At 41.1% G+C, this 14,782-nt stretch overlaps 1 protein-coding gene across 2 annotated transcripts in view; it reads left to right on the top strand.

Annotated features, from left to right (window-relative positions):
* The first annotated feature begins 267 nt into the window (after positions 1 to 267).
* The window catches only part of ZFYVE16 (zinc finger FYVE-type containing 16), a 119,415-nt gene continuing 104,900 nt past the window's right edge, over positions 268 to 14,782 (top strand). The window contains exon 1 of one of the 2 annotated variants that reach the window (XM_019728202.2): positions 268 to 455. The gene's annotated coding sequence lies outside the window, so the exon portion shown is untranslated. Of the gene's footprint in view, positions 1,167 to 14,782 lie in introns of both variants that reach the window. The other variant, XM_019728201.2, reaches the window with a different exon arrangement.

The following is a 14,782-nucleotide window of genomic DNA, read 5'->3' as shown; positions in this document are numbered from 1 at the left end:
TGAGTTCAAGATTTGTGCCCGAGAAGCCACAAACCCAAAGAACACACCAGGTGGTTGAGTGTGAGACATAGGTTTATTGAGACTTACAGACCAGGCAGAGTCTCCAGAGGTGGCCAGCACTGCACTCAGGTGGAGAAGAAGCAAGGTTATATAAGTACAGCAAAACAAAGAGCATTCCTGGGAGATAATCATCTGGCAGGCCCTTCTGGCCTGCTTCCATGCACACAGCGTCCCAAGAAGCCAGGAGACCTTGACTGCTGGCCTATGTACAGAACTGGCTGTCTGATAAGCTGCATTCCCATGGAGCCAGGAGACCTGACTGCCTGCTAGCTTATATGACTGTGAGCCGGGTCCCTACACCTGAACCCTGAAACTGGAAAGAGCCCTGGGAGACTCCAGAGAGGAAATGGCTTGTGTGGTGTGTCCAGGCAGATGCGACATCTTGGCCTCTAGAGGTACTTGTCCTAGTGCGGTTTAGAGCAGAACGAGTTCTTTCCTGAGACAGCCACAGTGCAAACAGTGAAGCTTCGGCTTTATTTAAGAGGACCATGACCTTGAAAGGCATTCTCATGATCCAGCAACTATGGGCTGACTAGGCAAGTGATGTCTCGCTGTGTGTGCAGGGCAGCTGCACTGCACCCCCTGGGAGTACATTCATACCGGGGTCTAGGCGGGATTTCAAAGATCCCATCCCTGAGCCAGTATCCCATCCACTGGTTATTCAAACACCAGTTCAGTATGGCTGGGAAGTAACTTTGCAGGTAGAATTAAGGTTACTAATCAGCTGACGTAAAGTGAGGACATCAGCCTGGATATCCAGGTGAGCCCAGTGGAACCTAGTAGAAGAGGAAGGAAAGGCGTCCGTCAGAGCTGCAGCAGAAGGCTGCAGATCTTCCAAGCGTGAGAAGGATATGCTGCCTCATTGCTGGTGCTGAGTGGCCCATGTGCAAGGCTCAGAGGCCTCTAGGAAAAAGGGGTGACCCAGCTGAAAGCCAGCAAGGGAGTGGGGACCTTGCTCCCTCAGCCACAAAGAACCGAATTGGGCCACAAAGCCTGAATGCACATGGAAGACGATTCTTCTCTACGGTCCTGATAGAAGACCCTCTTGGCCAACATCTGGTCTTAGCCCCATGCAGCTCGTGTTGGACTTCTGACCTACAGAAACCGTGAGCTAATATATTTGTGTTGTTTGTGGTAATTTGTTACAGCAGCAATGGAAAATTTTCGGATGATACACCTGAGGTTGTGCAGGGCACAAAGTAAGTGACAATATGTGACACCCTCCAGACACAGGGGCAAACCAGAGGACATTGAAAACCTCATCCCTCAAAGCTCGGGGAAGGGTCAGGGGGCGGGTAAATTCCAAATTGAGATTGTTTCAGCCAAGTCAGTGGGATAGAGATCAAAACAAATTAAATTCAGTGATAGAATTTTTTATAGAGATGTCACATTTGATGGAGTTAGAATGAATGTTTCCTAAATGCTGAGAGCTTCTCTGGCCAGGTCAACATTTTAAAGGAAAGGAACAAGGGAGAGAGACGCAGAAAAGACCTAGAGGAGGGTGCTCCAAGGCAGGTCTGCACCCAACCCACAGCCTGTGCCCACAGAACCTTCCATCAGCTCAGGTGGTCTTTGTATAGCTGCTCTTACGTTGGGAAGCACTAGGGGTCTTGTCTGTTGCTGCTTGGGAGGAAGTGTCAGCTTTGTGGGGGCTCTCAGAACCTTGAGCTTCTGCTTTGTCCAGTTTCCCAGCTGGAAAAGAACAAGGGTTTCTGTTCCACAGCCTGAGCAAACGTCAGGGCAGCCCTTGAGTGGCGTGTGAGAAGAGAAGGAGGGGTGAGGCTGGTGGTTGCCAGAGGTGGAGGTTAAAGGGGTTGGACAAAATCAGTGAAGAGGGTCATAAGGTACAAACTTCCAGTTATAAAATAAGTAGGTCATGGGATGTAATGTACAGCATGGTGACTATTATTGATAGCCCTCTATTGCTTGTTTGAAAGTTGCTAAGAGGGTAAATCTTAAAATTTCTCACAAGAAAAAAATTTGTAACTGTTTAGTGATGGATGGTAACTAGAAGTATTGTTCACAATATATACAACGATTGAATCATTGTGCAGCTGAAATCAATATACGGTTATATGTCAATTAAACAAATAGTGACAGGGAGTGCTGACAGCCCTCCTGTGGGTGACCAGGGATGCCAGGGGTTCTCTGAGTTGAGCTCAGTGCTCCCGAGCTACGTGCTCCTGGTACATGGCTCTGCTGAGGCGCTCTTGGACATTTCATGACCCACCTTAGATCCTCTTTTGGAATCCCAACTACGGTGGGGCACTTGGGTCTCGGGGAGCATTGGGAAGCCCCCTGGGAGAGGCACGTGAAGTCCTGTGGTGGGTGTATTTACAGGTCAGGGGGCAAGCTGCATGGGCAGAGGGACTCAATGAAAATCCTGGCTTTCCTCCTTATTAGCTACATGAACTTGTTTCTCAACTTATCCGGGTGGTCTCATTTGCAAAATGGGGATATTAAGAGTATTTTCTTTTTTGCATTGTTGTGAGGCCTTGAGGAGATAACCCATGTGAAACAACTGGCATGTAGGACATACACAAGAAATCTTGTCTACGATGATGCACAAAAAGTCTAGAGGGGGAGATTTTGCGTTTGCTAACATTCTAAGATCCTATCAGTAGTTAGAGAAGAATGTTTATGTACTAGAACAGTCAGCATATGTTCCTATGTAGTGATAGTCATAGTTTTTGGCTGTTCATGATCTAACCCTCACTTCCTCATAGCACCTATCACTTTCCATGTTGGGGACCACACTCCTGAGTGTAATCATGATGAAGGCCCAGAACCCAAAGGGGCTAGATCCTCCCCTCCTAACCTACATGCCTTTGGCTCGGCCACTTAAACTCTCTGTCCTGGGAATTGTCTCTGATCTCTCTTTCTGGACTCCGTCTAGTTGGTTATTTTTTATTTTTTTTTTAAAGATTTTATTGGGGAAGAGGAACAGGACTTTATTGGGGAACAGTGTGTACTTTCAGGACTTTTTTTCCAAGTCAAGTTGTTGTCCTTTCAATCTTAGTTGTGGAGGGTGCCATTCAGCTTCAAGTTGTTGTCCTTTCAGTCTTAGTTGTGGAGGGTGCAGCTCAGCTCCAGGTCCAGTTGCCGTTGCTAGTTGCAGGGGGCGCAGCCCACCATCCCTTGCGGGAGTCAAACTGGCAACCTTGTGGTCGAGAGGATGCACTCCAACCAACAGCCATCTGGGAGCTCAGTGGCAGCTCAGCTCAAGGTGCCCTGTTCAATCTTAGTGGCAGGGGGCGGAGCCCACCATCCCTTGAGGGACTTGAGGAATTGAACTGGCAACCTTGTGGTTGAGAGCCCACTGGCCCATGTGGGAATCGAACTGGCAGCCTTTGAAGTTAGGAACATAGAGCTCTAACCGCCTGAGCCACCGGGCCGGCCCCCTAGTTGGTTAATTTTTTCTCTCCCATTTTCTATTTGTTCCCTTTACTGGTAGTTCATCTCCTTTATTTTCCAGAGCTTCTGGTGAGTTTATTATTTTAGCTATCATACTTCTAACTCCCAAGAGTTCTGTTTTCTGATTATTTCTTTCTCTCCCTAAAAATATCATTCTGTTCCTGTTTCATGGATGCATATTGTCTTAGTCCGTTTGGGCTGCTATAACAAAATACCACTGACTAGGTGGCATATAAACAATAGAAATGTATTGCTCATTGCACTGGAGGTTGGAAAGTCCAAGATCAAGAAGCCAGTGTAATGGCCTTCTGGTGAGCGCTCACTTCCAGGTTCACAGCCAGCCCCTTCTCATTGCATCAGCACTCAGTAGAAGAGGTTAGGGATCGCTCTGGAACCTTTTTTTGATGAGGTCTCCACTTTCATGACCTAAGTACCTCCCAGAGGCCCCACCTACTAGTACCATTACCTTTGGGGGTTAGGATTTCAACGTATGAATTTAGGGGGGATACAAACATTCAGACCATAGTACATATCTTCTCATACTTCATGGAGGTTATTGTTTATAGTTTTTTATTTTTCTTTTAAGGTATTCCTCTAATCCCTTTATAGCCTCTCTCCCCTCAGAGCTGCTTTTATTCTGATTGGTCTGTCACCTTTTAGAGTAAGGCACTAAAAAGCGAATCGAAATCTCCCTGGGCATCCCTACCCTGCCACCCTGTAATTAACAACAGTCATGATGTTGCTTTCTCTGTTCCACTTTTTTCTCTAAATGTTATCATAACAATTTCTATTGTTTGATATGTTCCATTATGTTAATGAGTATATTTACTTACAGTTTCCCAATCGTTTTGTTGGGCATTAAGTTTTTTGGTTTTTATCTCTTAGAGGTAAGTTTGTTGTAACTATCTTTCCACATATGGCTTTTATTTCCATATATTCATTGACTTGGAATCTGGGAATGGAATTATCAGGTCAAAAGCTTGTGGGTTGTTTTCATCACTTTTTCCAGTGTGTTGCCAAAATTCTTTCTAAAGGTAGTGAGTACATGTCCAATGTCAGCAGCAACAAATGAGTACAACCCTTCAAACACATGGTTTTTGAGTCTTTCTTTATTGATGCTAGTTTCAAAAATACAAAATAACACTCATTATTATTAATATTATTAATTATTAATTAAAGTTTATTGGGGTGACAATTGTTAGTAAGGTTACATAGATTTCAGGTATACAATTCTGTAATACATCATCTATATCTCACATTGTGTGTTCACCACCCAGAGTCAGTTCTCTTTCCATCACCATATATTAGACCCTGTTTACTCTCTTCCAGAGCCCCCCAGCCCCTTACCTTGTGGTAACCCCTAAACTATTGTCTGTGTCTATGAGTTTTTGTGTCTTCATTTGTTTGTCTTATTCTTTTGTTGTTTTTAGTTTTATGTACCATGTATCAGTGAAATCATATGGTTCTCTACTTTTTCTGTCTGGCTTATTTTTGCTTAGCATTATAATCTCAAGATCCATCCATGTTGTCACAAATGGTACTATTTCATCTTTTCTTACCACCGAATAGTATTCCATTGTGTATACATACCACAACTTCTTTATCCATTCATCTATCAAAGGACATTTTGGTTGTTTCCATGTCTTGGTCACCGTAAATAAACCTGCAATGAACATTGGAGCACACGTCTTTATGGATAAATGTTTTCAGATGTTTTGGGTAGATACCAGGAGAGGGATTGCTGGGTCATATGGTAATTCTATTCTAAATATTTTGAGGAACCTCCACACTGCCTTCCATAGCTGCTGCACCAATCAGCATTCCCATCAACAGTGTATGAGGGTTCCTTTTTCTCCACAGCCTCTCCAACACTTGTTACTATTTGTCTTGTTGATGATAACCATTCTGACTGGGGTGAGGTGCAATCTCATTGTGGTTTTGATTTGCATTTCTCTGATGATTAGTGATGTTGAGCATTTTTTCATATGTCTATTTGCCATTTGTATGTCCTCTTTGGAGAAATGTCTCTTCAGGCCCGCTGCCCATTTTTTAATTGGATTGTTTATTTTTATATTGTTGAGTTGCATGAGTTCCTTGTATATTTTGGATATTAGCCCCTTATTGGAGGTGTTGTTTGCAAAAATCTCCCATTCAGTTGGCTGCCTCTTTATTTTGTTGAAGGTTTCTTTTGCTGTTCAGAAGCTTTTAAGTTTGATATAGTCCCATTCATTTATTTTAGCTTTTACTTCCCTTGCCTTTGGAGTCAAATTCATAAAATGCTCTCTGAATGCTCTAATGTGTCCCTGTGCACATTAGCAAGGGGAGGATCCTTGGCTTTCATTACCATCTCAGAAAGATCTGGACCTAAAAAGGCTGTTCAGTGGTGGGAGATTTCTGCCCCAAATTTAAAAATGGCAATAGAGGAAGATGCCGAAGCGAGACTTTCTTGGTTTGAAATCTCATTCTGCTCTTTGCCAGCTCTGTGATCTTGGGCAAGCTATTAAGTTCTCTGTGCTGTGAAATGGGGATGATAACAATAGCAGCTATTTCATGGGGTTGTGGTGATTAAATGAGTTCACACAGGTAAAGCACTTTTAATCGCATCTGGCACGTAGTAAATGTTTAATAAAAATGTTCTATTAAAAACTATTAATTAGAATCTTTCAACAATAGGACAGGCTACCTCATGTAGTAATGAATTCCGTGTCATTTGAGCTGTTCGTAGAATAGTTGGATGACAACTGTCAAAGAGGCTCCTAAGAGAATCCTTGAATTGGTAGGGAGTCTCTGTGAATTACATTTTCCCTTTGGGCAGGCAGCAAGGGTGAGACCAGCAGTCCTCAGTAAGCCACCAGGCCTCCAGAAGGAGCGACAGCTGCTCTTGCTAAAATGTAAATGTACTCACAAACAAGCAGGCTGTTTCAAGGCATGTTTCTAACACAGTCTCCTGAAAATGCAGAAGAATCGTTTGAGAAAACCAAGTGCAGTTTCTGCATGATTATGCATGGAGTAGGGATGGGAGAGTGGTTTTTGGTGCCCAGGAAAATAATGTAGTAGGAGGTTCATCGTGGGGTGCTGTGGAGAAGAGGCTGCCAGCTTCTCATTGCCTCTTTGATTAGGAGATATTTAATGAGTACTTACCAAGGTCTGCTGGCTGGCCATGATGGATGGTGGGTGGGATTAAAAAGATGAATGAGATTCACCACCACTATTCCCTCATCGTCCTCATTTTCATTTTACTTACTGGACTTCTGGGCTATTCGTGGAGGGACAGGAAAGCCCAGCTAAGTGGCGGAGGGATATGAATGCCTTTGGTTGGCTCAGAGAGGAGTTGGAGATGTGTGTGTGCGCTTTCTCCCTCGCTCATGAAGACAGGGTATCCATTCAAACCTCATGTTTTCTAACTCTGGAGTAAGTAAAATCTGAGTGGGTTAGAACTGAGAGAGGTTTACTTCTGCTTGGCTTACCCAGAAGCAAACCCTGATGAGCTATCTTGCCAATCGAATTATATCAGCTTTCATAAAATTAAGTCAACATTTATGTAATTATGCTTAGAAAAATTTATTCATTGCATAGCCACATAGCCACATAGTGTATGATGATAGCATTTCTTTCTTAACAACTTTTTATTTTTCAACCCCGCCCCCCTTTCCTGGGAAGACGGTATCCTCTAGTGGTTAGGAGTAGGGACCTTGGAGCCAGACCCAGGGGTCAGGTCCTGGCCTCGCCACTTATTATTCTAGATCTGTGATTTTGAGATGTGGCTTCATCTCTCTGCATTTCAGCTTCCTCCTCTATAAAATGAGGAGGATTAATAAATATTGGCAGTACCAAAAAAAGTGGATACACATGACTTGTATTCATCTTTTGTTCTCAGTATGTATTATTACAATTTTAATAGTTTTCTTCTTTCTTAAAATGTGTATACATTTTTTGGCACCCTCTGTATATATACATCGACACAAAATGTGTATACATGCCTACACATGAAAGCACTTGGAACAGTGCTAAGTATTTGGTGGTGTATTTACATGGTTTTCTGTGTACCTAATCTTGATTTTTCTCCATTTGTCCATCTGACCTGCCGTAATTCTTTTTTCCCAGGTAACCTTATCAGATAATCTATCAATTCCATTTTTCCAAGATCCCTGTTCATCTCCCAGAGCTCTCCAAACTTCTCCAACCTGGATCCCTCCAGGCTGCTGCACCACTGCCATCCTGGCACACCCCCTTGCCAGTCTTCTGTTGGATATCTGGATTTCTGGAGTCCTCTTTTTGGCTTTACCCCTTGTTTTGGTGAGCACATCAGCAGTTTCTGGGCTCCAGGAGCCCTGCTTTTCATCCTCTATTCACCTTTCTTGTGCTGCCCAATTTAAAACAAATTATTCACCTTCATTTTTCATACTAATCCTTCTATTGTGCCCTCATTCTACCTATAATTCCATTACCTCCTGTCATCTCAATTTTGTCTCCCAAGCATTTTCAATTCTTCCTTTTAAGGAGGAGGGAAAATTTTTCCTTTTTCCCCTCATAGTTTTTCTGGCTGGTCTAATAATGAAATTGACATAAGACACATTAACAGGAGAAAATAACCAAATTTATTATGTATGTCCATATGGGAGTTCCAAAAGAATATGGGACCCAAAGACAAATTGGGCAGTTGAGGCGTATATGCTATCTTGAGCTAAGGAGAAAGTGGGTAGTGGTCTGGACTTCAAAGGGAAGGTAGGCAATTCACGGGTCCAGGAGAAGGAGCAAACATGTGGTAAACAAATTCTTGCTGGGCCACCCAGAAACAGTGGGACACAGAGGGGAGTCTAACAAAACAACTTTGCTTGGTTCCTCCCTGTCTGCCAACACTCAGTTCAGATTATGCTAAGGTGATAGCTCTGTTCCTGGAGCAGGAATTTCTATCTGAATTCCTTTAGAGAGGCAAGGGGCAAGGAGGTAAAAGGCTCTTCTTGAGTCTCTTGTTTCTTTTTTCTTTTTTTTTTTTTTTAATTTATTGGGGTGACAATTGTTAGTAAAATTACATAGATTTCAGGTGTACAATTCTGTATTACATCATCTATAAATCCCATTGTGTGTTCACCACCCAGAGTCAGTTCTCCTTCCATCACCATATATTTGATCCCCCTTACCCTCATCTCCCACCCCCCACCTCCCTTGTTTCTTAAAAATAACCAGTTAATCAATATCCCAAAAGGACACATATTTTAGGGTGGCAAACTCTGCTCCCCCTCCCTTTCTGTGAATCATTTTCAAGCTACAAACATGATCAAATGCCTCCTAAATTACACAACAAATGAAAAACTTTCTTTGACTCAGCTACCCCTCTTTCCCCATTTCTTTCTCTTAAATCTTCTAGAAAATAAAGGTTGCTGCTTCACTCTCCTGAACCCTCTCTGATTTGGCTTTTGTTCCTCCAGGTCACGGGAGCTGCTGCCCACCCCCACTCCTGCTCCCCTTGCTTTGGACAGGAGCAATAACTCCTCCTAAAAATAGGTTTTTGTTGTTGTTTTGTTTTGTTTTTTAAATCTATATCCAAAGGCAGAAAAAAACATTGAATGTAAGTCCATTAATTCCTATTGAGAGGGATTTTTAAAGAAGTGGCCTTTTATTTTTCTAAATTCACGTAATGACTGCAAATAAGCTAACTATGTGTTGCCTGGTCAAGATTTTTAGGGAACTGGAGAAATCTTTTGTAATGATCACCAGTTATTTCGTAAGTATGAAAAATCTAATGATTCTTTAGTATTCAAATGGTGCTTTAAGAGTTTTGCCTCAATATTTTAAATATTCTCCCTTTCATCCATTTCACACTATTAATTCATTTTGTCAAGTCCTTTGAGTATAGATAATACAAAGAAAAATATTCATTTATAAACACCCCAGGGAGCCAAAATTCCAAATCAGTGAAGAGGGTAGAGAGTTGTTCAACAGGTTTTTCATCATCACTCAACCCTTCTGGGAAGAAATTAATTTTTTTAAATCCTCTTGGATTAGGGGCCTAGTCTAGTCTTGGAATCAATGGAGAGAACGTATATATTTACTATTAAGATAAATATTTTCCTCCTCCACCCCCAGACTCCCACCCCCCGTCTCGGAGTTATATCATGTACACTCAGATTTTCAGTTAACCTTTTAGTTAAGAAAACTCAGTGAGAATGTTTAGAAAGGCTTTGCCTAACTTTATTAAAATATGTAATAGTCTTTGAGCAGATTTTTGAAAGTCTCCATTTTCTTCTCTTGGAAATAAATATTTGGGTAAACCAGGCGAATAATCATTACAGTCACTATTCAACTTTATTATGAACTTTAAAAAATATTTCTGAAAACAACTCATTTCTGTTCTTCTGCATACCAAGGAAAATTATTCTGAATTCTTTGGTTTTAAAACTCAATCCAAAAAACTTTTCATATCCTGATTTCAAACAAACATATTCAGAAAAGCTAGAGGTTGGAGTTGGGGGAGACTAAAGAGAGCAGGCACCCTTTTCAGTTTTCCTGATTAATCCATTTTGATTAATTTTCTGAGGGGAAATACAAGAGGTGAGCCCATTTCTTCAAATAAGAGCACTTTGTGTTGTCTTACCTTTTTAATGGGTGTTTAAAGAGACGATTCCTGTCAGTTTCTTTTAAATTCACTTTATATGATACATCCTTTGAAGTAAGGCTCCTTGGAGGTGATCGGTTTTAAAAGAACCACAGCCAGTTCCACTGCCTGTGAAACCATATGGTTTCACGAAAATCAATAAAAAGCTTTCATTGAGGGTTTCACTTGAAAGATGTTTACATTGTTCTCTGAAGTATGGAAAAGCGGAAGGAGCTTCCTGAGGTTTCACAGGAAGACAATCCAGCTTATTTATTCATAGTAGGATCTTGGTTACAGAAGTATGTTTTAGGAGAATTTTAAATGGCTGAGAAAAGAGGGAAAGAAAATGTTCAATGACCATTTCATTGTTGTTTCCCTCTTAAATGCAAAAGGAAGAGGAATACACCCGAAGAAAGTGAAGGACTAAAACCCAAAGGAGAAATTTAGAAACAGCTACTTTGAAAAGTATGTGTTTATTGAACTGACATCAGTCAATCAATCAGTCAATCATTTTGCATATTTTCTTTTTGTGTTTTTTCCCATGTTGATTCCACAAGTTGAAAGCAACATTAAACACTCCTTCTGCTTTATTTAAAAGCAGTGGGTTCCTATTCCATAATTGGACTACCTTTTCTGAAGAAGCAAATAGAGCCTTAGGCACATCATTTCTAATCTGCCCCTCAAAATATGAAATCCAAAATGGGAGTGTGTGACTTGAGCCACAGAAAACTGAGGCAGGGACCACGCACCAATTATTTTTCTTTTTTTTTTTCTTTTTGCTGAGACATGGGACCAGTTAATGGAAAATACAGAGTTAAAGCCACATTGTAGACTTGAAGACAAAAGGGTAGGAACAAAGGAAGAAGGTGGCAAAAGACTGGCCTCTCAGTGGAGAAAAGGCTCAACTGAGATCTCTTTCCAAGGAAAACAGTACCAATTTGTGAAAGGCCTATGCTGTTGTCAACCTCCAGATTTGCCATCTAGCTACTGAAAGGGTACAGCTGATGGCTTCATGCCCTCACCAAGGAGAGAACTTTGGGAGATTTCTTTTTTAGAAGTACAAGATTTCCTGGTGCTGTTATTTTTAAATTCCTTTGGAATACAGAGGCTTTTGGAAAAATAGGAGACAAAGTAGAATGTCTTAACTTTTATGCTAAGAATAAGAATAAATGTAAGGGTCAGTGCCTGGGAAGAAGAAATACCAGTAGATGTAAAGCTGTCTTAGTTTGTATGTCTTTAAGAATGTCAAATGCTGCCTCTGTCTATAGCTCCATTACAGCTGATACCAGGTGGAGATCAGCCTGCCCGCCCCAATCTTCCCATCAATTATACAATAGGTTGTGTTTGTCTCCATCTTCCCTCAAACTGTGCTCCATGGGAATCCCCAAGAGGACACAATACCTTAATCTAATCCAGGTTCTTTAACTCGGAATTAGTTACACTGGGAGTTCTTAAGGGCAAAGCAGTCTTTGAACATATACGTTAGTTCAGATGGGATCAAAATTTTAGGGTGTAAACCCCTGTGGCCTCTATTTTGCCATCATTGATATTGGGGATAGTTGATAATGGATTTCAGGGGACAACCTAAGCCAAGGACTATCACCTTTTGTGTGACGGGAGGATGGGGGAAGGGAACCCCCTCATGTCCCATTGATTTTCAAACTTATAGATACTGTCTTATTTCAGTTCTTATATCCAAAGCAGAATAAGGGTTCACAAGGGCCCTTGAGAATGAGGACAGTGACGCTTGCCTTATACTTTTGTTCTGGTGAAATGCTTTTAAAACAAAGGGGAAGAGGTTTCAGGTTCAAAATGGGAGACTGAGTGACTACATTTATCTTCCCTATTTCTCAGTATCTACATTTATTATTTTCTATGAGTTCAGTTGCATTAGATTTCACATATAAGTGAGATCATACAATATTTATCTTTCTCTGACTTATCACTGCATAATGCCCTTGCGGTCTACCCATGTTGTCATAAATGGCAGGATTTCCTTTTTTATGGCCAATAATATTCGTGTGTGTGTGTGTGTGTGTGTGTGTGTGTGTGTGTGTGTGTGACATCTTTATCCATTCATCCATCGAGGGATACTTAGGTTGTTTCCATGTCTTGGTTGTCAATAATGCTGCAGTGAACTGGGGGTGCAGGTATCTCTTCCAGATAGTGATTTCATTTCCTTCAGATATATACCCAGAAGTGGGATTGCTGGATTATATGGTAGTTCTATTTTTAATTTTATTTTTGAGGAAACTCAGACTGTTATCCATAGTGGTTGTACCAATTTTCATTCCCACCAACAGTGCACAAGAGTTCTTTTTTTCCACATCCTCACCAAGGGTTTAAAAGCAAAACATTCCCCACATTAAAGCAAATGAGGGTAGGTGAGCAATATGGACAGATTTCTAATAGATAGGAAGCAGGAAGAGAAATGGTGGTGGAGAGGCAGCACAGGGAAAGCTGCTTCCAGGAGTATAAGCCACAAGCCAGGGAGATGCCCCCAGGGAGGGCATTAGTTTGACAAAATAACCCTGGAGAAGCCCTCTAGAGATGACAGAGCCAGAGTGAAAGTCCATGGGGGAAAATAAAAGAGAGATTAATAGATGAAACCAAGGGCCCTGATTTAATGTATGCTTTTGATTTAATATGTAGCCCCAGCACTCTAGTTTCTCCACAGCATGCCCTGTATGTCTTGGCCCTTCCCCGTCCTAGTCATTAATCCCCTTGAGGGAGCCAGAAACAACGGCCATGCCTTGATTAAGTTTTACAAGGTATGGGGGTTTTGTTAAGCTAAAGATAAAATCATGGCCTAAGTTGTATTTCAGCCCTCACTTGGAACAACCTCTGGCTATATCCTCCTGAAACCAGACTTAAGAATGCCAGAGCTGACCTCAAGATCTGAAATTATGATTTATTATCCTTACCTCAGTCAGGACCAATCAGCAAGACCCACCTCCCCAAACCTCTTAACTCATGATGACTTGTGATAAATCCCTTATCTGTAAACCGTTGAGAAGTTCAGGTTTTTGAGCAGGCTTATTTCCAACACTGTATTAATATACAATGGAACAACACCTTCAAAATTCTGAGGGGAAATAATTTTCAGTCTAGAATTATATTATATAGTACAATAAAGTAAACCCTGTTTACTGACTTTTCGGCTTTTGGAATGAATCCCTAAACATAGCACAAACAGTTTAATTATGGTTACAGAATAGTATATATTAATAAATGACAGAAAGTTTGGTATTGTCAAAGTGTAGATGACAGGAGTCAGGACATTGGGAGGTTTGAGGTGGAGCAGTTAAAGAAAGGGGAGAACCATTCAGATCCTTGTCTTATTAAATTAAAAGTTTTGGTAGGCAGAATAATGATCCCTCAAAGACATCCATGTTCAAATCCCAGGAACCTATGAATACGGTAGGTTACGCGCAAAGGGGAATTAAGGTTGCAGATGGAATTAAGGTTACTCATCAGCTAACTTTGAGAGAGAGAGATTAGCTTGGACTATGCAGGTAAACCCAATGAATCATAAAGCTCCTTTTAAGTGGAAGAAGAAGGTAGAAGAGAGAGAACCAGAGAGATGGCAGCCTGAGCACTCAGCCTGACATGGCTAACTTTGAAGATAGAGGAAGGGGCCATGGGCCAAGGAATGCAGGTAGCCTCTAGAACCTAGAAAAGGCAAGGGAACAAATTCTGTCCTAGAGTTTCCAGAAACCAACACAGCCCTGTCAACACCTATTATCCTCCAGAATTGTAGGATAATAAATTTGTGTTGTTTTAAGCCAGTAAATTTGTGGTAATTATTACAGCAGCAAGAGGAAACTGATATAGTACTCAAGAAATATTCTCTATAATTGAAGAAACAAGGAAGAAATAGGTAGGTATATTAGCTAATGTTATACAAGTAAATCCTTACAGGAAGTAGACAGATGATAGAAATGAATGAAGAAGGCAGGGGTATAAAACAACGTGGGCAGTGAGGACCACCGCAGACTGACCAGTGAGTGCACACTATCTGAAGGCATTCAAACTTAATGTTAAAAAATGGCACAGGCACAAGATAACTGTGGATAAAATATGGCCAGAAGACATTCCCTCCGAAAATAAAGAAAATAAAAATAGTGATTATTGGGAAGAAAGAGGCAGAAAGAAGAGAAACAGAGAGCTAGGGAAATTACATAATTTCATGTACCAAAGCAGGAAGAAAAAGGATGATGTGAAATATTTCAAATCAATGAATATCTATATAGGGATATTATTAATAGTTTAGGATAAGGTTACTGTTCAAAGTGCTAAAAACGGAAACACTCAGATACAGGAAATTGTTTCTGAGGAACCCTTGTGCTCTGTTGGTGGGAATGTAAATTGGTGCAGCTACTATGAAAAACACTATGGGGTTCCTCAAAAAGTAAAAACAGAACTACCATATGATCCAACAATTCCTCTTCTGGGGATATTTCAAAGAGAATCAAATCACTGTTTTAGTTATTGACACAGGAAATACTAGATATAATCCACACAAACAAATGCTATTTGGCGTCCTCAGCAATCACAAAGAGTGCAAAAGGGTCCTGAGTTTGAGAACTGCTCTTCTAGGGCATGGTCTTCAAACATGGTGCACTAACCAAAGTGCACAGAAGGTACAGATAGTTTTAGAGTCTATTTCCAGATCCCTAATGTCCATCTGTGCTCTGTCCTGACTTCATAAAG

This window comes from Rhinolophus sinicus, linkage group LG03, assembly GCF_036562045.2.
Source record: "Rhinolophus sinicus isolate RSC01 linkage group LG03, ASM3656204v1, whole genome shotgun sequence".
Classification (NCBI taxonomy): domain Eukaryota; kingdom Metazoa; phylum Chordata; class Mammalia; order Chiroptera; family Rhinolophidae; genus Rhinolophus; species Rhinolophus sinicus.
The sequence above is the reverse complement of the archived record's forward strand: the minus strand, read 5'-3'. Positions and strand labels throughout refer to the sequence as shown.